The sequence below is a fragment of the Canis lupus genome, chromosome 20 (genome assembly GCF_003254725.2).
Source record: "Canis lupus dingo isolate Sandy chromosome 20, ASM325472v2, whole genome shotgun sequence".
In the NCBI taxonomy this organism is placed as follows: domain Eukaryota; kingdom Metazoa; phylum Chordata; class Mammalia; order Carnivora; family Canidae; genus Canis; species Canis lupus.
The window spans coordinates 31,868,375-31,893,993 of record NC_064262.1 but is presented as its reverse complement, the minus strand read 5'-3'; the positions used below and the strand labels follow the sequence as shown (position 1 = coordinate 31,893,993).

The 25,619-nt window shown below is 35.8% G+C and overlaps 1 long non-coding RNA gene and 1 pseudogene across 5 annotated transcripts in view; one reads left to right on the top strand and one right to left on the bottom strand.

The window, feature by feature from the left end:
* The window catches only part of LOC118351566 (uncharacterized), a 169,505-nt gene that overhangs the window by 35,248 nt on the left and 108,638 nt on the right, over positions 1-25,619 (top strand). The window lies entirely within an intron of this gene.
* Positions 14,017-15,290, bottom strand: LOC112665987 (heterogeneous nuclear ribonucleoprotein A1-like; annotated as a pseudogene).

Below are 25,619 nucleotides of genomic sequence, written 5' to 3'. Positions count from 1 at the left end.
ATGATAAAATGTGTGGCAAGATGAAGCGAGGTGAATGACATAAGCATGTGATGTAACATTAGGTTACTGTTGACCTTCTGATGATATATGTTAGGAGGATCATCTGCTTCTGGACTGCAGTTGACCACAGATAAGTTAAACTGTGGAAAGCAAAATTGTGGACAAGGGGGGACTACTGTAATCTTGAGGAACTGCCAAATTGTTTTCCAAAGCAACTGTGCTGTTTTAAATTCCTACCAGCTGTGTATGATGGGTCCAATTTCTCCACATTCTTGCCAATACTTGTTACTATTTGTCTTTTTTAGTATAGCCATCCTAGTGGGATATAATATCTTATTGTGGGTTTAATACATTTCTCACATGCTAATGATGTCGAACATCTATTTTATCTGCTTATTGGTCATTTTTATATCTTCTTAGGAGAAATGTCAATTCAGAAATTTTGCCCATTAAAAAAATTAGATCATCTTTTTCTTAATGCATTGTAAGAGTTATTTATATATTCTAGATAGAAGTTTCTTATCAGAAAAATGATTTGCTGGGTGCCTGAGTGGCTGAGAGCTCTGCCTTTGGCTCAGGTCATGATCCTGGGGTCCCGGGATTGAGTCCCACATCAGGCTCTTCCCTATGGGGAATCTGCTTCTCCCTCTGCCTATGTCTCTGCCACTCTCTCTGTGTCTCTCATGAATAAATAAATAAAATCTTTAAAAAAAATAAATAAATGATTTGCAAGCATTTTCCCCATTCTGTGGATTGTTTTTTTCCTTTCTTGATCGTGTCCTTTGAGTTAAAAATATAATTTTGGCAAGACCAGTTTATTTTTTCTTTTGTGGCTTGTGCTTTTGGTGTCATATCTAAGAGACTATTGCTTAATCCAATATCATAAAGATTTAAACGTATGTTTTCTTCTAAGAGTTTCATTTTTAAGCTCTTAGAATTAGGTCTTTGATCCATTTTGAGTTAGTATTTGTATGTAGTATGAGGAAGGGATCCAACTTCACTCTTTTGCATGTGGTAATCCAGATATCCCAGCACCATTTGTTAAAAAGACTACTCTTTCCCTATTGAGTGGTCTTGGCACCATTGTTACAAACCAGTTGATCATATATATGTGGGTTCATTGCTGGATTCTCAAATCTATTTCATTAATCTCTAAGTGTATCCTTATGTCAGTACTGTACTATTTGGATTATTATGGTTTTGTAGTAAGTTTTGAAACTGGGAAAGTGTGAATCTTCATACTTTATTCTTCTTTTTCAAGATTATTTTGGCTAGGGATCCCTGGGTGGCGCAGCGGTTTAGCGCCTGCCTTTGGCCCAGGGCGCGATCATGGAGACCCGGGATTGAATCCCACATCGGGCTCCCGGTGCATGAGGCCTGCTTCTCCCTCTGCCTGTGTCTCTGCCTCTCTCTCTCTCTCTCTCTCTCTCTCTCTCTCTGTATGACTATCATAAATAAATAAATAAATAATTTTAAAAAAAAGATTATTTTGGCTATTCTGGTTTTCTTGAATTTCCATACAAATCATAAAATCAACTTGTCGATTTCTGCAAAAATGTTACCTAAGATTTTAATAGGTATTGCCTTGAATCTGTTCATCAATCTGGGGATTATTGCCATTTTAATAATACTACATCTTCTAATAATACAATATATTCCAATATGGAATGTATTTTCCTTTATTTAATCTTCTTTAATTTCTTTTTTAATTTAATTTTTATTTTTTAGATGTTCTTTATTTTGTTTTGGTGATTTTTTTGTAGATTTTAGTGTACAAAGTTTTAGACTTGTTTGGTAAATTCATTTTTAAATATTTTCATTTGATGCTATATAAATGAATGATTAATTTCATTTTCAAATTATTCATTGAAAATATATAGAAATACAATTGATTTTTGTATATTAATCTTATATCTTGCAACTTTTATGTATCCATTTATCAATTCTAATAGTTGTTTTTGTGGGCCTGAGGATTTTCTATGTACGACATCATGTCATCTGCAAACAGATGATTTTACACCTTTGTTTTCAATCTGAATGCCTTTTACTCTTTTTCTTGCCCAAGAACATGTGTTGGATGAAAGTGGTGAGAGCTGGCATTCTTGTCTTCCTCCGATCACACAGGAAAAGTTTTTCAGTGTTTTATCAATAAGTGTGATATTACCTGTGGATTTTTAACTGTAGTTTCTTATGCACCAACCACATATGATTTTTAGAATTGCCAAACTTCTTGCCTCAGGGCCTTTGCCATCCTTCTTTTTTTTTCTTTCCATATTTGGCTTCTTCTCATCCTTCAAACTTCATAAAAACCCCAGCTAAGATGGACTGCCTCCTCCAGTTATTTTTCTCTAAAAGAGCATACCAGGGCAGCCAGGGTGGCTCAGCGGTTTAGCGCTGCTTTTGGCCCAGGGTGTGATCCTGAAGAATCGGTATCAAGTCCCACATTGGGTTCCCTGCGTGGAGCCTGCTTCTCCCTCTGCTGTGTCTGTGCCTCTCTCTCCCTCTCTCTGTGTCTCTCATGAATAAATAAAATCTTTTTAAAAAATAAAAAAATAAAAGAGCATACTATTTCCTTCACAGCGCTTACTCCAATCTATAGGGTTTTTTTTTATATTTATTTGCTTGTTCATTTTCTGTCTTTTCATCTATGTTTCATGAGGACAAGGACAGCTTCCATCTTGATTGCATTGTGCCCCTTATGCCCAAAACAAGAAGTACTCCATTCGTTCTGTTGAGTGAATGAGTGAATAAATCAACACTCACCATATACCCATGTCTTTGAAGTCAGAAGTCATGTGATAGATTTTAACAAACATGCCTGCACCTACCCACTTAAAGACTATCTCCCAGTTAGTGCAGCCACTTCAGAAACTACTGAGTTGTTTCATGATGGTACTGTTTTTCAAAATGTTTTTAGAATTCTTTTGTTAAGTTCCACATATGAGTGAAATGTTTTAGAATTGGCTTCACAGCCTGTGGCAATTCCTTTGCATCATATTAATTCTTAAGAAGAATATGAAATATGTGAAATAAAATATATATGTGCACTGTTAGATATGTAAATGCATGATGATATGACATAGCAGTGGATTTGGCACCATTAGTATGCTTATTAAGAGAGAAGTCATGTTTCTTCTTCACTAACATACTTGGAAGCTCATTGTATGGTTCTGGAATCAGTACACTTAGATATGTGAAAAAGCAAAAACCTGCAGGTAGCTTTTGTCTGAGATTCATATCATAAATTGCTTTTCACTTAGTTTATAAATAGGCCAGATAGACTTTTAAGTGAGACCTCTGATTCTATCCTGACTCTGATACCTACGTCTCTAGAACCACATTTAACCCATCCAAGCTTGAGCTTCTTTCGTGTAAAATCACTCAATTTGCTGGAATTCTAATAGATGAGATAATGATATTGCAAATGCTCACCCCAGTGCTAAGTACCTAGTAGGCTCTCAATAAATGACAGCTGCTATAATTAGTATAACTACTTATTTAGACCATCTTCCACCCATCTCACAGTTAAGGAAACCAAGAGACTCAGTTGTTTGCCAAGAATAAGGTCAGTTGTTAAAAAAAAAAAACTGAGACTCAAAACTGGATCTACTGGTTCACAGTCTGCTTCTTTCCAATTCAATATGCAGAACTAACAAGAAACAAGTTTTGGCAAGGATGTGGAGAAAAAGGAAAATTCTTGCACTGTTGGTAGGAATGTAAACTAGGCAGCCACTGTGGAAAAGAGTATGGAGGTTCCTCAAAAAGTTAAAAATAGAACTGCCCTATGATCCAGTAATTGTGCAACTGGGTATTTATCAAAAAAACACAAAAACATTAATTCAAAGGGATACATGCACCCCTATGTGTATTAACAGCATTATTTATAATAGCCAAATTATGGAAGCAGCCCAAATGTCCATTGATAGATGAATGGATAAAGAAGATGTGATATATATACAGTGGAATATTACTCAGCCATAAAAAAGAATGAAATCTTATCATTTGCAATGACATGAATGGAGCTAGAGAATATAAAGCTAAATGAAATAAGTCAATCAGACAAAGACAAGTGCCATATGATTTCACTCATACGTGGAATGCAAAACAAACTAGAAAGGGAGAAAGAGAGAGAAAGAGAGAGAAGCCAAGAAACAGACTCTTTTGAGAACAAACTGATAGTTACCAAAGAGGAGGTGGGTGGGAAGATGGGTGAAATAGGGAAGGGGGATCAGGAGTGCACTTGTGATGAGCCCTGAATGACGTATGGAATTGTTGAATCACTATATTACACCTGAAACTAAGAGAACACTGTATGTTAACTCTACTGGAATTAAAATAAATTAAAAAAAACATGCAGAACTAGCATCAGCTTTCAGAGCTTAACAGCTGGGGGAGCAAACTCATTTCTTGGCTATAAGGCAGCCAGGAAAGAATGTGGCATGTATACTTTCCTAATGAAAAATAAACGGAAGGACTTTTTACTCCTTTGGCTGCAAATCAGAATCCTTTTGTGCAAATTGAATTCATTTTCTTATTACTTCAGGATAAAATAGATTCCATTACCATTCTCTGTCACTGTTTCCCCATTTTCTTTGCTCTGAGCATATCCCATCTCTTAGAATTAGAATGGGGGACTTTAGTTGATCACAATAGCAATTGGAAAGTCATAGGGGAAAGAAAGAAAAATAACCTGCACTGATGCAAAGGAAGAAGTAAAACAAATAACTACTAGGTAGCAATAACTTTGTACTTCGAAAAATTTCTGTTAAGATTAGACCAGAAAGTCTTTGTGACCATATATACATATATGTCTAAATAACACATATATTGTATGTGTGTATGACTCTTAATGATTTTAGTTTTACCTGGTCTTCAGGAAAAATCATATATGATAAAGAATAGGTTGAAAAACAATTTTGGGGAAATTTGGTGTTTTTAACATTTAAATACATCCTATGAGGTAATTTTTACAACTATAGATGATATAATTTGTTAATAAAATCTTTCCTGAGGGAAATGACTCCACAAAACAGAAAAGGAAGTTATGATTTTTACTCTTTTCTTTATGATTATTCTGCATTAGACTGAACTAAGGTTGTATCACTTATGCTTTCAACAAAGATGAGGTAGTGGGGGTAGAAATCAGGCCAGTCCTTCACCACCTTCCCAAGCCTTCAAGAGAATGGGACACCTTTTACTTTTATACAAGGGCTCCTCACCTTTTCACCAAGTCACATGTCTGAGGACCTGTATCTTTCCTTAAGGGATACTTCTAACTTTTGCAAAGACCCTGTATAGACTAGAATAGCTCTGATATAGGTATTATAGCCACACTAAAAAAAATGGCATGGTAGCACAATCTGAAATTAGCTTATAGAGCAAAATATGTTTTGTGAGAATGTACACTAAACTTTTGCACACACAAGTTCATAATAGAAAATTAACCCTATGTGAAAACTTAAGTTCAATCACTAGTTAATTCACTCCACTCATGCATGCATCCTTTTATTCATTCAATATATGTAATAAAGAATAATGCCACTGCTGATCTAATAGATAAGGAATTTTGGAGAGAGCTCCACAAATAGCAAAGGAAATTTAACTCATTGCTATTACCTGCTATCACTGTGTGATTACATGCATATTATTGTGATTACCCATTAATTTATAACACTGCACATTTAGTGTGCATTGTCGAAAACTTGCCTAGTGCTTTCTGAATATAACTAAGAAAAACCAAGCATTTTATAAAACCATATGATTAGTGCCTAGCCCCACCATTTTCTATTTATCCTTTAAAGAAAACTCTGGCTAAGTGTTTACTACTCTATCAATTGTTAAGTTCTCAGGATGGGTCTTTTTGGGTGGCTGCCTGAGCTCATTAGGCCTCTATACCGAATTCAGGCAGCATTAGCCAGCAGATTTATTTTAATATAAACAACATTACTGAATGTACTTTTCTTTAGTCTTTACCTCTATATGAGTTCTCTTTTTATTTTGTTTATGCCCACAATGAAAGCATATCAGAGCTTTTCAGTGAGCAACCAATTTTTTTTCAAGATCACAGCTCTGATTTCCATGGGTGCCCTTTATGAAATCCTAGAGGTTAGTGCTTTCTATATTAATCATCTCCAGCTTTTACTTCACAAATTAATCTATCCAGTGAAAGCATTGTAAACAATTCAAACTTGCTTTTATTCCTTTCACTTAAAGATGTTTTTCGGACAGTGTTGAGAAAGACTCCCCCACTTAAGTGAGAAGAGGGTGATACTGACATGGAGCTGGTTTTTGTGTGGAAGTCATTACAGATTAACCGGGTTCTGTAACTCTTAGTGATGATGGAGTTACTGATGAAGGTTGTCAAGTAATTCTTGCTTCACAGTACTTATTTTGCCTTCTCCTCCTAACTTTATCCCCATTTTCCTTTCATCCCATGGGGTAGTATTGTTTCAATGCTGGACTTGGTTTGAGCAGGTACCCAGGTCTGAGCCTATTAGCAGATCATACTTCCTGGTTACAATGGTTTGTTCAGAGAAGGTCATATGATTGGATTTGAGACAATGAGATACACTGAATCCTTGTTAGGTGGGAATGCTGGAGCGAGAACTCTAATTCTTTTCTACTGGACATGAATGAAGAGAGATAACTCTTTAGACTTCTAGGAAGTCACTTGAGACTACTGCGGGACAGGACCTAGATTTGGATGACTTTGAGCCCCTGGATCAGTCAAACCTATCTAGTCAGATATACCCTTGGATTTTTCAGTTGTAAAAACAATTCTCATTTTGCTTCATCTAGGTTGGAATAAACAACTGTACAGGGTTTTGGGTGTGAGGAAGCATATGAGTTGAGGTCATATTTGCTGATACTGGGGCATCACTGAGATAGTTGGAATCTCCCCCAGTTTCCCAAAATCTCAAAACCCTACCTCTTTAAGAAGACTTTGAAAGGTATAGCAGCTACTCTTGAGCTAATCCTCATTCCACTCTACCCTAGTCCCATGATTGGCCAACTTAGCTCTCTTGCACCTACAAGGAATGTGGAAGAGGCCTCAGGCTCATCGTACTTTCATAGTTACTCCTTACAAGCAGAACTCTGAGTCCATATTGTTGGAATCATCATTAGTATCTGAGGCACCTTTAAAAAGTACATGAAACCTGGAGTAAAAAATCTCACCTCATTTGTATATTCACAAGTCTCATCTTGGAATTGAGTGAGGGTACCTAAGGAAGTAGGATGAGGACATGTTTGACATGTTCAGTGTCAAATTGGCAGGTGATGAAATAATTTTATTTTCTTACATTGGGTCTGACCTCTTAAAATTGATAAGTGAAAGAAGAAATTCAGGAGATAAAAATGGTTACATATTTCTGAGGGTTAAAAATGCCAATAAATGTTTTTTGATAATATTTGAACTTGTCTATGGAAGACTGAAGAGTATTTCTTCAGTTAGATGTACTCATAATACTTAAAGCATGGTTATTTGGGTTTATTCAATGTGGCTAAATCTGGCACTCTTTATACTTAAGACATATGACTACATAAATATAATCAACTTATCTTGACAAAGAAGCAAATACAGTACAATGCAGCAAAGATACTCTTTTTAACAAGTAGTGCTGGAACAACTGGATATTCACATACAATAAGATAAATCTAGACACAGACCGTATACCCCTCACAAAAATTAACTCAAAATGGATCACAGTATTGAAAAGAAAATGCAAAACTATAAAACTCCTAGAAGACAATGTAGAAGAAACCTCACATGGTCTTGTACTTTTTAGACTTGATAAGCTGGAATCCACTAAAATTTTAAGATTCTGCTCTGTAAAAGGTACTGTCAATGTAATGAGAAAACAGGACACAGACTGGGAGAAAATACTTGCAAAAGATACATCTGATAAAGGACTATTATCCAAAATATAAAAATAATTCTTAAAGCCCAACAATAAGAAAACAATCTGATTAACAAATGAGCCAAGGACCTTGACAGACACCTCATCAAAGATCTACAAATGGCAAATAAGCACATGAAAACATGCCCCACATCATGTGCCCTTAGTTAGGAAAATGCAAATTAAAACCATAATGAGATACTATACACCCCCTATCAGAATTGTCAAAATCCAGAACACTGACAATAGCAAATGCTGGAAAAGATATAGGACAACAAGAATTGTCATTCATTGCTGGCGGGAATGCAAAATGGTACTTTGGAAGACAGTTCAGTGATTTCTCACGAAACTGTACTCTTAGCATACGATCCAGTATTTGCACTCCTTGGTATTTATCCAAAGGGGTTGGAAACTTATATCCACATAAAAATCTGCATGTGGATGTTATGGCAACTTTATTCATAATTGTCAAAACTTGAAAGTAACCAAGATGTCCTTTGGTAGATGAATGGATAAATGAACTGTGGTACATCCAGATAATGGAATATTATTTGGTACTAAAAAGAAATGAGCTATGAAGCCATGAAAAGATATGAAGAAAGCTTAAATGCATATTACTAAGTGAAAGAAGCCAATCTGAGAAGGCTACATACTATGTGATTCCAACTATATGACACTTTAGTAAAGGCAAAACTATGGAGATAATAAAAAGATCAGTGGTGGCCAAGGTTAGAGGGGGGGAGGGTATAGAGTATTTCTGGGGCAATGAAAATGCTTTGTAGGATAAAATAACGTTGGGTACCTGTCATTCTACATTTGTCCAAATTCATGGAATGTTCGCTCATGAAGAGTCAGCCCTAATGTAAACTATGGGCTTTGGGTGATAATAATGTGTTAGTGTAGGTTCATCAATTGTAACAAATGTACCATTCTTATGGGGGATGTCAATGGCAAGGAGGGGTTATGCATGTGTGAGACAGGGAGAATATGGGAAATCTTGGTGCCTTTTACTCAGTATTTCTGTGAAAATAAAACTTTTCTAAAAATAGTCTATTAAAAATTAAATAAAAAAAGATGTGTTCTCTTTATATGTATTTCAGTAAAAAGGTTCTTAAAATCCTACTTATTACAGTATCGAACAATAAAATTATCTGAATCTTTGTATTGATTAAATAATTTAAAATGTAGATATTATATGTGCCCTATCTCAATGAATTATATGGCCCAGCCTATACATTAAATTTGGGGTAAACTTAGAGGTGTGTGTGAATACTGAATTTATTTCACCTAGAGAAAATTACTTGGAAAATCTGAATGTGATAGTTACAAGGTATTTATTATTAGTTAGGAACCATCTAAAATAAAGCCTGCAAGTCCCCCATCTGTTCAAATTTTGGTTTTCTCTTGTTTCTAGCTTGTGATTTTTTACTACTGAAAAAAAGTTTTTGATTGTCTTTTAGGACAGTCTGTGTCTTTACAGGTTTCCACTGTAACTCTTCTGTGCTGTATAAAACACTTCTAGGATTTGATTTGGCCTAGTCATTTTTGTTATGTGCTTTTGAGCTTATCAGTTTATTTATTCATGATGCTGATTCCAACTTAATTCTCTGGGAATGGGACTGACATTACATATAAAGCACTTCAAGCTTCTCAGAAATCAAGCGCTGAAAAAACTAGGATGTTGTTTTATTGCAGTTGTTTCACTATTGTTTATTTAAGCACTCAAATATTGTTAGTCTTAGAAAAGGTTTTTTTTTTTCATTTATCCTAATAGATATTATTAACTGAAGTTTCAGATCTGGTTCTTAGAACACATTTATTTATTTAATCTACTAGTCTGTCTTTACCTAATCTATCATTTCATTTATCTATCATCATTATATTTTAATTCCAGTTGTATTTGTTAGACTGATCTATCAAGTGAAACCTTTCTGAAAAGTTGGGACTTTTTTTTTCTTTCTGGAACTTTTAAATATTAAATGCAGAATATTAGATGCAGAGTTGAGTTGTTTTGCTGGTCGTGATGGTCAGTGTTTACTCTGTGTGCCTTGGGGAGTCTCCTTTGTTGCATTGCTCTGTTTGCTGCTGTGCCTTTACCATGGTTTTAGGTGGTCACTTAACCATGATAAATAAACTATAGGATGGATTAAAATATCTAAAGGTACTGTACAAGAGTCCACCTGTCAGTACCTTAAAACTTTTCCTTCCCATTCTTTTGACCCATGTTTTTCCTAAATCTTAATTTTAGAGTAGTATACATTATTAATTTTTCCAATTAGTATAGTGAGTAGTATTTACCAATGTTTCATTTTACATGTTTTTATACACATTTTCTGAAGTACTCCTAATTGAGGAGTAAAAGGATCAGTTACTAGCTTGAACTCTTGACAGGCATTCAACAAACTTTAGTTTTTATTTTTAAAAATTCCTTTCCTTGTTAAGCTTTTTTGCAAGTTTGACATAATATTTAGAGCACTTTGTAGAAAACTTCCCCCTTGGTAGGAGGCAGTCAAAGGTGAGGAAAACTGGAAATATGAGGAGGGAACTTAATCATCCACTAGGTTCCAAGTATGCCAGTCATCTCTACTATGCAAAACAATGTAAGACTTGTGGCATTCCCCACGTCACTAATAAAAGTTTGTCCATGGAGGCTGCAAACTTTGAGGCAGGAAATAGCATATGTTTGCCATGGATAATGGAAGAGAACTGATTGATATTGATAGATTTCAAGGATGATGGCCTTTCTCATCACGACCAGTGGTCCACGTAATACTTGGATCAGATAATTACCAAATGCAGTGAACACTTTTCAATTCTTACTTGACCTCCAGACATAGCAATAGCATCTAGTCAAGTAAATGTTGGGCTCTAATGCAGAGTTGATAAGCTAGCCTATATTCCTCACTCCATTAATGATGTTTCAAAACATTCCTTCTTCATCTTTCTGTAGAACCTCCTGCTCCACTGAGCCTCATGCCATCCATCTTCCACACTCATTATATCCACTATATTTTACTGGATAATATAGGGATTCCAAGCTACATATTCTTCTTCATTAAATCTTTTCTCTTAAATTTTTTATTTTAAATGAATTTATATTTATTAGAGTTCTAAAGAAGTATACATAAATCCCATATACCCTTCAATCAACTTCCCTTAATGTTAACCTCTTATCAAAATAAGGAAATTAGCATTGGTCTGACCCTCTCAACCAAATAATAGGCTTTAGTTGGATTCCACCAGTTTTTACATGAATGTCCTCTAGTCTAAGGTCCTGTCCATACCATGCTGCACTTAGTTGTCATGTCCCTTTAGACAACTCCAATCTGTCTTTCCTTGTTTCACAGCATTTCCTTGTTTCTTGTGTCCTTGACACTTTTTAAGATTACTGACCAGGTGTTTTGTAGAATTTCCCTCAATTTGTCCCTCATCATGAGATGTTTTCTCATGATTAGACTGGGGTTATGGATTTGGAGGAAGACTACTACAGAAGTAAAGTACCCTTACCATCACATTGTATTAGGGGAAGCATGGCATCAGTATGATTTAGGATTGGTGATATAAACCTTGATCATTCATGAAAGTAGTGTCTGACAGGTTGCTCCACAGTAAAGTTACTGTTTTTTTTTCCCCTTTTCAAACTCTCAAGTAAAAATAAGTCACTAAACCTACAGAATGGGAGAATATATTTGCAAATGACCTATCAGATAAAGGGCTAGTATCCAAGATCTAGAAAGAACTTATTAAACTCAACAGCAAAGAAACAAACAATCCAATCATGAAATGGGCAAAAGACATGAACAGAAATTTCACAGAGGAAGACTTAGACATGGCCAACAAGCACATGAGAAAATGCTCCGCATCACTGGCCATCAGGGAAATACAAATCAAAAACCACAATGAGATACCACCTCACCCAGTGAGAATGGTGAAAATTAACAAGACAGGAAACAACAAATGTTGGAGAGGATATGGGGAAAGGGGAACCTTCTTGCACTGTGGGTGGGAATGTGAACTGGTACAGCCGCTCTCAAAAACTGTGTAGAGGTTCCTCAAAGAGTTAAAAATAGATCTGCCCTATGACCCAGCAATTGCACTGCTGGGGATTTACCCCAAAGATACAGATGCAATGAAACGCCGGGACACCTGCACCCCGATGTTTCTAGCAGCAATGTCCACAATAGCCAAACTGTGGAAGGAGCCTCGGTGTCCACTGAAAGACGAATGGATAAAGAAGCTGTGGTCAATATATACAATGGAATATTACTCAGCCATTAGAAATGACACATACCCACCATTTGCTTCAATGTGGATGTACCTGGAGGATATTATGCTGAGTGAAATAAATCAATCGGAAAAGGACAAACATTATATGGTCTCATTCATTTGGGTAATATAAAAATTAGTGAAAGGGAATAAAGGGAAGGGAGAGAAAATGAGTGAAAATATCAGTGAGGGTGACAAAACATGAGAGACAGCTAACTCTGGGAAATGAACAAGGGGTAGTGGGAGGGGAGGTGGGCAGGGGGTTGGGGTGACTGGGTGATAGGCACTGAGGGGGGCACTTGATGGGATGAGCACTGGGTGTTATTCTATATATTGGCAAATTGAACTCCAGTAAAAAATTTAAAAAAATAAAAATAAAAATAAGTCACTAAGTCTAGCCCACACTTGAGGAGATTTACGCTTCACTTCTAGAGGGAGAAATACTGAAAAATGTTTAGGCATACATTAAAATCACTACAGTAATTAATGAATATATTGGAGAAGATAGGCTATGTAAATATCCTCTTTCTCCTTAATGTTTTGGTGGCTACTTTTAGCATTCATCTGCAGATCTTACCTAAAGCAAATACTGCTGTGGCAAATTTCTATTTTCCTCATTCCTTCTACATTTATTATTTAGAATTATTCTGTATGGAAAATTTGTCACTTCTCTATTTATTTATTTTATATAAATATAAACTTTATTTATTTATTTATTTATTTATTTATTTATTTATTTATTTATATAAATATAAACTCATGGATATTTATTTTACTTCTGTGGTAGATTCCAAACCTATTGTTTCATTGCTCAAAAAGCTTTGGCAATTGAAGATTTTTTAGGTTGTTTTTTTGTGTCTCTCTGATATCTTTCTTAATTGATTTCTATTTTTTAAGCACTTCTATTTTCGCATTCACCACAGCTTTTCTACATTAGTTAAAGACAATCTGTTCATTTTTGTTGTTGTTGTTGTTGCAATTTGTATCATTGTTCTGTGTGACTTCCATGCCTATGTGAACAATTTATCCAATGGCTGTAGCATCTCATTTCTGTGACCTTATCAATTCGTGGTCCTTATCTCCACTCGACTTCAGCCACCTACAATGAGCATGCCCTGATTCTTGCTATTACCTGGAATTGCTCTACCTTTGCAATATTAATTTTAAACATCTAATTTTCCAGATATTTCAGTCTCTTCCCCCAACAGTTATTCTTTCTTTTCATAGAAGCCTCAGGTCTCTTCATTTCTTTTTTTCCCCCAGTCCATAAATTGTAGAGTTCACAACCCACGAGCCAGCACTTCAACCATTTGCTGCCAAAAACCACAGAACCTTGTTATGCTTTTGGTAGAGTTTGGCAAGCCTTCCATATGTATAGAATCAGCTCTCTTTCTCACTCCCCACTCTGCTTAAATCTGTCCCTCTATACCTTTTTATTCCCACCTCTTCTCAGCTGATGAGCACATTTCTTGCTGCATGGAAACAATAGAAATCGTCAGAGAAAACACCTCCAACTCTAGGCAACAAACTCATTATCTTACATATCCTACTTTTATATTTTTCTCCTTTTCTCTTGTTCCTCCCATAAAGAATATAGATCTCTTCCTATTTAAGGAAGAGATCCCTTCCACATGGTCTTTGAGTTCCATTCTTTCTCTCCTTTATAAGCCTCTCAGTTTCTTTATTTTTGTCATTCTCATATCTTCAAATTCTCCCTTTCTCTTATTGGCTCCTTTACTTGACTATGTAAACAAAGCAAAATGAAATAAAAGCCCCCCTTCCCTCAAGCCCATGTTGCCTTTCCAGTACATCCACTTTTTTCATCCACATTTATTCAGTGTCGTGATCAGACTATTACATTTAGCAATCAACAGCATGGGTGCAAAAAAAAAAAAAAAAAAACTACATTAAAACCCTTTGTTGGAATGCTTTACACTTTCCACAGAACAGAAACTAAAATAACCTGTTATACAATTAGTCACAAATACAGTCCTCGAGTTTTTTGCCCATACACATGAGTATTATCTAAAACATGTCTTCTTTGTAGCAGCTAGGCCCTGCCACCACTGTGCTTGGCTGAGTTCACAAATCTGTTGTAACCTGTAGCTTCCCTGTCGCTTCACTGGCTCTTCCCTCCTGCGAAGCTTTGTTTCCTGGCAGTAATTGAAACCTTCTGCCACTGCCATAGCTGCTGCTGCTGCTGGAACCGCCATAGCCACCTTGGTTTCATGGTTTGGTAAAGTATTGGCCTCTACCACCATAGGGGCCAGAGCTTCTGCCTCCAAAATTTCCTCCTTTCATGGGTCCAAAATTTGAGGATTGATTGTTTCAATTGCCAAAATCGTTATAGCTTCCACCACCTCCAAAGTTGCTTCCGTCATTACCAAATGTGTTATGGCCATCCCCACTGCCACCATATCCACCACCATCTCAACTGCCACCGAAGCCACCTCGACCACTGAAGTTCCCTCCATGACCAAAGTTGTCATTCCCACCAAAACCACCTCCACGACAACCACCAAAGTTTCCAGAACCACTTCAGCTTCTTTGGCTGGATGAAGCACTATCCATCTCTTGCTTCCATAGGGCTTTCCTTACTTCATAGTTGTGGCCATTCACAGGATGGTATTTTTTAATGACAATCTTGTTTACAGAGTCATGGTCATCAAATGTCACAAAAGCAAAACCTCTCTTTTTGCCACTGCCTCGGTCAGTCGTGATCTCAATCACTTCAATTTTCTCATACTGTTCAAAATAATCTCTTAGATGATGTTCTTCAGTGTCTTCTTTAATGCCACCGACAAAAATCTTTTTCACAGTTAAGTGGGCAGCAGGTCTTTGAGAATCTTCTCTTGAGCTAGCCCTCTTTGCTTCCACAACTCTTCCATCCACCTTGGGTGGCCTTGCATTCATGGTTGCATCCACCTCCTCCACGGTGACATTCGTGACAAACCCAAAGCCTCTGGAGCACTTGGTGTTCGGATCTCTCATTACCACACGGTCCGTAAGCATTCTCCATTGCTCAAAATGGTTCCTCAGACTCTCATCGGTTGTTTCAAAGCTCAAACCTCCGATGAAGAGCTTCTGCAGCTGTTCAGGCTTTTTGGGAGACTCTGACTTAGACATGACGGTGGTGGGAGGGGAGACTTTAAAGATGCTTACTCAGCGGCACTTAGGGGCAGAAAGCACATCCACATTTTTATCAGCCTCTTAACAGGCACACTTTTTGAGAATTGTCTACCTACCTGCCTCTACTTCTTAATCCACCACAATTCAGCTACTGTCCTCCTACACCATTCCACTGTACTGCTCTTACCAAAGCTGCCAATGACCCCCATGTAATTCAATCCATCAGGTACTTAGCAATCTTCATATTAGTTAATCATCCTTGTTGATCACTCATTCCTTCCTGAAATCCGCCTTTTTGTTTTGCTTCAGTGGCATCTTTTATTTCTCTTCCATCTATTCTAGCCATTTTTCATTTGTTACCTATTCTTTGGGGTTACTCCTTCTCACATCACCACACTATTGGGGAGGAGGATTTGTTCTCTCCAAAGTCCCCAATTACTATTCCTAGGGCTTAAAAATCTGGGTCTCCAGCCCAGAAGTCTCATGAGCCTGAGCTCCAGATATCTACCTGACTTTTAAACACCATCACTTGTATGTTCCTTAGTTACTTTGGATTCACATCCAAAAATAAACTCTACATTTTCCTTTTCGTGTTGGACCTCTCTTTGTTCCCTCTCTTGGTGAATGTTATCACTATTTCTATAGAAACCTAGGAGTCTTCCTTAACTCTATTATTTCTCTTGCCCCCATGCCTTCCTTGACCACCTCTCTACCTCCATGCCCCTCTATGCCCCTCCTTTGTATTTCCTGGAACCCTACATCCTGTTGAAGCAATTAGCTTATTAAATGCTTTGTTTACTTTCTTGTATCTCCAATAAGTAGGAAAGAATACATGAATTCCTTTTATTTTGTTTATTAACCATGACTACTTTTCCTGCTCTTCATTTAACTCTTTTTATAGGCAAAAAGTGATATAAAACAGATTTAATTTCAGAAAACCATTTTAGAGATGTTCCCCATGGAAACATCATTACAAATGTGGTTGGGTTCTCAGATAATCCAATATTCTAATTCATAATATTGCTGAAATGAATTTATAATTCCCCTTAGAACTTTCCTATGTATTATTATTGCTCTAGGGAATCCCATATTTTTCTTCCTGTCCCTTCCCCATTTACCTGTTATTTTTCCTTCCATATCATCTCATTCATATAATGGGTTAAATAGCCTTTTATGAGTTAGTATGAGATTCTTGCAAAATTGATTGTTTGCAAAATGGCAAGTTGCAGTTTTTAGCAAGAAGAGAATACATTGGCAAAGATAATGTTAATGCCTATAGTTGAATCCACATCAATTCATTATTCCTTTATTTATGGAAAAATGGAATGGCTGGAGTTTTTGACTGCTGCAATGCCTAGAACCCACTATCTATCAATTACTGAAATGGGATTGCAATTTCTCCATACACATTTTCTCTAGACCATTGCTAAAGCAGTCGATGGTGACCAAGGATAAAAATAATAATGACCTGGATGTAGGCCAGGTCAGCCATTTATATATATATATATAAATGTTGATAAGGTTTACAAACTTGGAGGAGTAACACACATCCATGCACACACAACCCTTTAACCATTAAAAACAATCCTCCTATGATATAATATTACTGCCTGGGTTACCAGTGTAGAAGAACAAGCTGCTGTAAAGCAAAATCTCTTCTGCCTTGAGGTTGTGACTTCTTGATGAGAATCATCCAATTGAAATCTCCAAAACTGAATTTCCAATTTACTTATACCTCAGTGGATAATGTTCAGATTTCATTCAGATGTTGGACTCAGCCCAAGAGTACACTTGGACTTCCCTCCCATTAGCAAACATTCCTGGAACTATGGATATTTGCTGCATTGTCCTTCACCTGGTTAGACTGCCTGATGCTTTTGCTGAAACAGCAAATCTCTTAGGCTGTCAGGTACTATGGTTATCTGTCTCCTCATGTTGATTTCTGGCAGTCAACAGGCATGCTGCTGTGCCTCTCAATGTCCTTGTGCAGAAGCAAGGTCTTGGTTGCAGCTGGTCAAACATGAAGGTTGTAAATATTAGTCTATCATGTACCCACAACTACTTTGTGACTCTACTCACCTAGACCTAATTATTCAGTGCATATTATTATTATTCAGTACACATTCTTAATGTAGTTTCTCAATCATCTTTATGTTGTGAAGAGTTTATGTTCAAAAGGAATTATTCAGATTTCATATTTCAGTGATTGCAGCTTATCCTAAACTGTAGCTTACATGTTAGAGGTACACTCACTAAGTTGCGTGAATACTAATTGTATACCTAAGCAGTCTTTGACCAGGAAGTGTAGTATGGTAAGAGCAATCATAGCCTGATCCTTTACCTAAATGTGGGAATAGTATTTGATCTAATGATTACAATTTGTTAGTCAGTTAGTGTATTTTGAACCTATGAAATACTTAAAGCATAGCCTTAAGCATTTTAAGAAGGTTTGATACTCTTATCTTTGATTTAGCCGTTCAAAACACATACTCATGAAATGGTCCTAAAATAATCCCTGGGCAAGGTTCATTAAGTACAAGCCTATAAATTGAATCTATAGTCAGTGCTAGGGTTAGAGTCAAGGAATGATCAGAGTAAGGAAAAGTACATTCACTCAACACATTCTAGACAAGATTTATTGAGGACTTCCTTTGTGTTAGGCACTCTGCTAGCCTAGATGGTAGGGATACCAAGATAAATCCATACATTCACTTGCCTCAGGATCTTAAGAGGAAGACAACATGTGAAAAGAACATGGGCAAATTGCCATAGGAGTGCAAAGAAAATTCTGAGGGGCGAAACTTTCAGAGGTTATGTAGAGAATCCATAAAACCCTGCATCTGCAATTCTAAACAGAGCTGCTGCTTGCAATGTTTTGTTCCTAGTTACCTTGGGTAGAAATGACACTTTGTCCCAAGCCCTCTATCAATAAACTGACCACTTGTAATTCAGTAAAGTGAGAAAGCTGAACTTTGCAAACTTTATGTTAGACTTTAAGATATTGATTAAATGAAAGCATAAGGAGGAGCTTTGAAATTCAGTTTGTAAAGATTGTTTGGCCAAGTAGGGCCATATGTTGAACAAATATTTGGGTGTGTGGTGAAATAGCACAGGCACAGCCAAGTGGGACAGGATGACATTGGGAGACAGAAACACATTGCTAGCACAAGAAGAATCTTCAGGAATTTTTACAGTACTCAGATCCATGTCAACAGCTTGTCTCACTATGTCATGCCTATCTTTAGGCAGTATTATCCTGAAATACCACAGACTACCATGGTCTAATAGAAATATAATGTGAGATGCATATATTTTAAATTTCCTAGTAGTTACATTAGAAAAGAAAAAAAAAGAGAGGTGAAATTAAGTTTAGCAATATATTTTAAGTTTACCCAATATATCCAAAATATTACTTCAACAATAGTCAATATAAAAATTTAGGACATTTCTCACATTTCAAGAACTCAATAGCCACATTTGGCTAGTGGCTACCATATTGTATGGTGCAGCTTGAGACAGATATAAATATATATTCTTTAGCCTTTTTGGGGGACCCCATTCCAAAGTTCACTGATGCTGGGAAAGTGCTCTTAAATGTAGCACAGATTCCTAATGCCAATATTTGACTGTTTCTTCTCATCTCATGCTGTTATCATTCAATGAATATTTACTGAACTTCTGTATACTAGAGTATATATTTGGTGATGAGATATAAGAGCAAATAACACTACTGTGGTTCTTGCTTTCAGGATGCTTACAAGGAGTAATGTAGAAGAGGAATAGTATTAAATTAAATTTAATTTAAATTAAAGTAAATTAAATGTGTAGTTATGACATATATTGGGATGGAAAAATGCAGATAGCACCTATGAGTATTTGTAGCTGGACAACCTGGTCTAGAGGGACTGGGAGACTTCCCCTGAGGGAGTGACCTTTGATCTGAAATCAGAATGATACCTATGAGGGGGCTTTGAGGCAAAAAGGCATTTGACACTTTGAAGGATCTAACAGGAGAATGGTGTGGGTCAAGTGGAAAGAGCAAAGGTGAAAGTGGTTTATAATGAGGTTGGGGAATTAGGCAGCCAGAACACATGTGATCCTTAGGTCATATTAAGAGCCAGAATTCTCCTAAAAGAAAAGAGAAGTCACTGTATGTTTTTAAGGAATAGAGGCACAAATTACTTGATTTGCATGATAGAATATCCTCTGTTATAAACTGGAGAATGGATCTGAGGGAAAACAGGTGAATGTGGAGAGACCTTTCTAGAAACTACTTTATAATCTGAGCAAGAAGATTAGGACAGTGGCTAAACTGTCCTTAAACTGAATTGTGGGAGAAGTGGGCTCCTAGCTCAGGGAGGAGGAGTGTCTAGGCTGACTCCCAGCTTTTCTGAACTGTTTAGATAAGTGTGTCCTTTTAAGCTCTCTTAGCTTCCCTCTGGCATGCTGGAAATTTTAAAATGAAGTATCCATCACCGAAAATGGAAAACATAGTGTTAATTTGCCCGACATCTTTCTTTTTTGTCTGAAACAGGAATTTATAATTCTTTGGTGTTAATGTTAGTATAATATAAAGAAAAAATTAACAGTGAGCTTCTGTCCATGTCTCTTATGCTTTTATTTACTGAGTAATCACAGGGTGAATTACTTAAAAATTTTATTGCTTTTTACATTATTGTCTTTTTTCCTATAATTATATGATCTTTGCATTGACACATAGTATTATTACCATAATATTGTCATGAGTAGCTGTTAATAATGAACTTCTCAGACTCAGGCTAAGGGGAAGCAATAAAGGAAATAATTCATCTGATTCTAAAATTTCCTAAACCAATTAAGAAACTACAACAATAAAGCTTTAATTAATTAATTTTTAAAAACTACTTGGACAGATTTGTAATCATTCTAGCTAATCAATAAAAGATTACATTTTGCATAGCTATCTTTTTTTCCCCACTGGTATCTTTTTTAACATTAGTTATTAAATAGTTCATTTATTTCATATTCCAAATCTGGTTGATGTAAAAAATCAAACTTAAATAATTCAAAAGAATTGAGCTTTGACAATAATGTTCATTCATTCATGGGATAATTATTAAGCTCCTAGATGCTTAACAGAATAGATAACCCTTGAGGGCTTTAAAATATAGCAGTGTGGGCATAAATGAATAAATATGTAAATAAATATATGATTTAATACATTACTGATAAGTACTATTTGGAAAAGGGAAAGAAATACAGAGCTTAGAGCAACAATGAGGGCTATGTAGATATGGTGCTGAGGGAAGACCTCTCCATAAGGGAACATGTGAACAGTGTCCTGAAGGCAGTGATGGAATATTAGCTGAGCAAATATCTGAGGTAGGACTCTTTTAGGCACAGGGAAGCAAATACAAAGATTCTGAGTTGGTCATGTGTGTTTTCCTGGAACATTGATAAAGAAGCCAATGATGCTGAACTATTATGAAGAAGGAAGCAATGGAGGAAATGAGATGAAAGAGGTGATGAGGGGCCACATTATAAAGAGTCTTAAGGAGACTTAAGAGTCTTAAATCAAATAAAGATTTTAGTTTTTATTCTAAGTACAATAGGAGCCATTGGAGAGTTTTGAACAGGGACAAATTTGAATTTAGATGTAGATTGTATAAGAAAGAGGAAAATCAGGCTTGATTTTTAGGTTTTTGGCCTGAGCATTAGATACAAGGTGATGCCTTTATTGAGTTGGGGAAAACTAGGGAAGAATGAATTTAGAGGAGAAATCAAAATAGTTCAATTTGAGGCATGTTAAATTTGAAATGCCTCTTTGAAATTCCAGTGGAGATGTTAAATAGACATATATAGAAATTTGTAGTTCAGGGGATAATTGAAGGCTGGAAATATACATTTGAAACTAATACCTAGAATTTAAAGTAGCTGTTGGAATTCTTGTCCATGGATCCCAGAAGGTTTATTCTGCAGTCACTACTATTGACATTTCTTTCCTCTTTCTTGCCCTGCTTTCACTCCTGCCTTTGACCTTGTGGAGGGTCAGAGAACATTCTTCTTATTGGAGAACGATAGTAGTCCCTATCTAGATGATAATGGTAGAAGAGAATGGGAATATTCATCATTAGGAATTTGTTGGAAGCTTACTGTGTGCAAAATCATAACATAGGGAGCAAAAGCAAACAGAGTCCTTCACCAAACTTATAATCTGGTGCATAGTAAGGCATAGAGGCTTAGACCAGACATTAATCAAGTAATAACAAAAACAAACATAACATTGTAATGACACATGTAACAGAACAGAAATGCCTGTTACTAGAGTATATAATAGGAGGAGTTATGTCTTGGTCTTGAGGTCAAGGAAGGCTTCCTGATGGTATATTAAGAGTTATGTGATGGGTGAGTTAACTAGGCAGTCATCCAGGGAGAGGAAACAGTAAATACAATGGTTCTGTAGCAGGAGGGACTATGGTATATATTCATATGTAAAGAGACTAGAGTGGCAGGAACACTGAGAGTGAGGGGTAGCATTGTGCAAAATAAGGGTGGAAATTCACACAGCAAACAGATAATGGCTTATAGGCCTCATGATTTGTGAAAAATTGTGGTTACAATGTGGAGAATGGATTAAGGCTGGGGGTGGGGATGGAGGAAAGACACAAAAAAAGGTTGAGGAAGACCATAGGTCTATAGAGAGGAGCCTGCTGCAGTAGTCTAGATGAGGGATGAGGGTGGTTTGGACAAGATAGGATAGAACTAGGGTAAAATCAACTTCCCAGGGGAAGCTGGGTAAGTGGGGGAGCCGAAGCTAACTCAGTCTCAAATAGAGACACCATTGCTAAGAAACAGTACAACAGGGTAGTTAGGCTCTGGCCTTTGGAATCAGACATAGCACTGGTTGGAAACATAGCTCTTCTATCTACTGCTGTGTGACTTTATGTAGATTTTTCTAAATTGGAGGTAATAGTACCTATACTACAAGTTATTGTAGGGATTAAATCAGACTATATGATAAAGTGCTAAACCAGCATTCAATAATTATAGTATTGTCACTCTCCGGAATTTAGCAGTCACCTCCAGAAAAAGATGTTGGGGGAAAAACAGGTTTTTCTATGTTTCTTGGAAATCTTTAGAGAAAACAATCTACAAATCTACAAACTTACTGAGCATTCTTCTTCAGCAATCACTTGCAACAACAGTATATGTTGATTATTAATTATAGTTTTGATTTTGAGATAGGCTTGCCCAGAAAATGGGCCCTCTGTAAAAATATTGACATATATATATAATTTGTGATCTTAACATCTGCAATCAATGTGATTACAATTTTGTCCATCTTTATTTGATATAATGTTAAAAGCAAAACAAAAACAGAGTGTGTAAAAGAGTCCCTTTAGATTCAATTACATGCCATCATTTTCTAAACTTCATTATTTACTTACTATTAAAGGCTTATGAGTTAATTAATGTCCTGTGAATCGCAAATCAATTATTTCACAATGAAGCATTAAATTAGTTTAAGAGATTTGTATATAGGCATGACATGGTATATTGGCTTCTCTTCAGAAGTGGATCAAATAAAAACATGTGTCAAGAAAAAAATGTAGATGATATGTTAGGTGGTGGGAAACTAATTGTACTTTCAGTTTAGGAGCAAAAAATGCATGACCAGAATTCTAAAAAGCATGCCTTTGCATTTTTGTTGTAAACTTATAATGGCTTCATAAACATAAAATTGCTCTCCAAATGTGATTCAATTGAAGGCCATCTTTATTTTACACATCTAAATGAAATAATATATGTTAAGTGCTAGCCCAATGAGATATCTAGTATTAGATTCTAGTATCTAGAATAATGTTTTTCTTTCATTTAAGGTGCACTCTGCAGTTATTTAATTGCATATTTAACTAAAAGCACCTTTCTTTTCTTTGGTATTATGTGTGAAGTTATATGTGTAATACAAACTCATTGCAGGTAACTAGGAAAACACAGAAAATAACAAAAAGGTCACCTGTAATCTCACCCTTAGAAAGAACTACTTTCGATATTTAGCTATATGTTTTTTAATACACTTTTCTTTTAGAATATTCAATTTGAAATACATAACCTTGGATTTTTAACAGCTTGTTTAATAAAGCACATGAAAAAGAGACTTAGCCAGCTAGGGTCTATATTGTTATTTTTGAAGAACAGAACAGACCCTAATTGCCAAATTGCCAAGCTGTCCAAATATTTTTCATTTGTTCAAATATTTTAAAAATAAACTTTATTTTAAGAAACAGTTTTAGATTTACAGAAAATGGCAAAGATAGTACAGAAAGTTCCCAAGTAGCTTCTACCTAGTTTTTCCTTTATGAACATCTTGCATTAGTATAGTATGTGTATTACGATTAATGAACCAATTTGATATATTATTAATAACTAAAGGTCAGACTTTATTGATATTTCCTTTGTTTTTACATAATGCCCTTTCTTAGTTTCAGAATCCCATCTAGAGTACTACATTACATTTAGTTGTGGTGTCTCCTTAAGGGTCCTCTTAACTGAAAGTTTCTTAGATTTTCCTTGTTTTTAATGACTTTGAGAGTTTTAAAGAGTACTGGTCATATAGTTTGTAGAATGCCCTTCAGTTGGAATATTTTGATGTTTTTCTCATGATTAACCTGGAATTATGAGTCTTTGGTAGGAAGACAACAAAAGTAAAGTACCATCTCATCACATCCTATTAAAGGAAGATATTATCAATATGATGTCAGTGTTAATATTGATCTTGACACCTGGCTGAGGTAGTGTTTGTCTAGTTTCTTTATTGTACCTTTATTCTTTTTATCCCCCTTTTCATACTGTGCTCTTTGAAAAGAAGTCATTGTGCACATCCCATACTTAAGGAGGGGGGAGTTATGCACCCCCAACCTAGAGAGTAGAGTAGCTGTATGAATTATATGGAATGCTCCATGAGAGATTTGTCTATTCTCTCATATGTATGTATGTATGTATGTATGTATGCATATTCATGTGAACGTGTTTGCCATTTATCTATGCCAGTATGGACTCATGGATATCTACTCATGGACTTTGGGCTATAATCCAATACTTCCTTATTTTGTTGTTCAAATTGTTACAATTTTGGCCATTGTGATCTCTTTTAGTTGGCTACCATGTCCTTTTGATATACATTCCTTATTGGAGTCCTATTTTTTTTTTTTTTTGTGAGTACTTTCTGGCACTATAAGATGCTCTAGATTCATTTAGAAACTTCCTGTCCCTGTCACAATCTGTCTATAATTAAAATCAGTAGGTCTAGAATCAGACGGCCTTATTTCAAATCCTGGCTTAACCATTTGCCAGCTATGAGATCTGGAACTGTTTTACCTTTTGAGGGATAGGTGGGGTCCAATTTCCTCTTATGTCTGAGCTTTTTCAGAGCAGGCACTTTTTTTTTGTCTTTTTTCCTCTACTGTATCCTTAGTACCTAGAATTGTGTCTGGTAATAAAGGTGTTCAATAAAGAAACATCTGTTGAGTGACTATAAATTCAGGTAAGCAAGAAATAGAAGTGGCTTTGTTTATTATTTTGTCCTAAAATATTTGTATAACTTATTATTTTAAATTTAATTTCATTATTTTCAAAGTAATATATGCACATAGCTTAAAGATTTAAATAGTTCTTAAAAAATAAATACTTCTTCAAGATTTTAAACAAAATAACCATCTTCTAACTCATTCCCTGAGGCAGCCACTTTTGGTTTCTTTAGCTCATTATTTCCATGACTATCTCCTTGTGTCTAAATAACATGTTTTTATTGTTACTTCTTGATTTATAATTTCTTTATTTATAAATTTTATTTATTGTCTATTCACTTCTGGCTATGGGGGATGAGGATTCAGCAGCACATACTGTATTTTTTGGTCTTTCCATTCTGCTTTCAATATTGTCCAGAGACCATTAGAATCACACCTGAAATCAAGTTAAGTTTACTATTTGCTGCAACAAAGGAGACCCTACATGATGCAGAACAAAAGTGAGTTTCAAAAGGGAGTAGTGAAGGGGTGTTATAAAATTTGGGGTGATCTTAGCAAGGATTGGTCAGAATTTATAAATTAAGGAGCTGATGGAACATCAGTGGTTTTATTTTTTAGAATTAATGAGACTGTGGAATTACCCTTGCATCAATTTATTTGTGGTCTAATATATGAGTCTGAATAAACTGGTGATATGACAATCTATAATGACTATCATAGTTTGGCTTGGTACAGTTCTGTGAATCAGTGTACATTTTACAAGATATAATTTCTGATTTAATTCTTAATTTCTGCCTAACATCCTAGCTTCCAGAAGAGC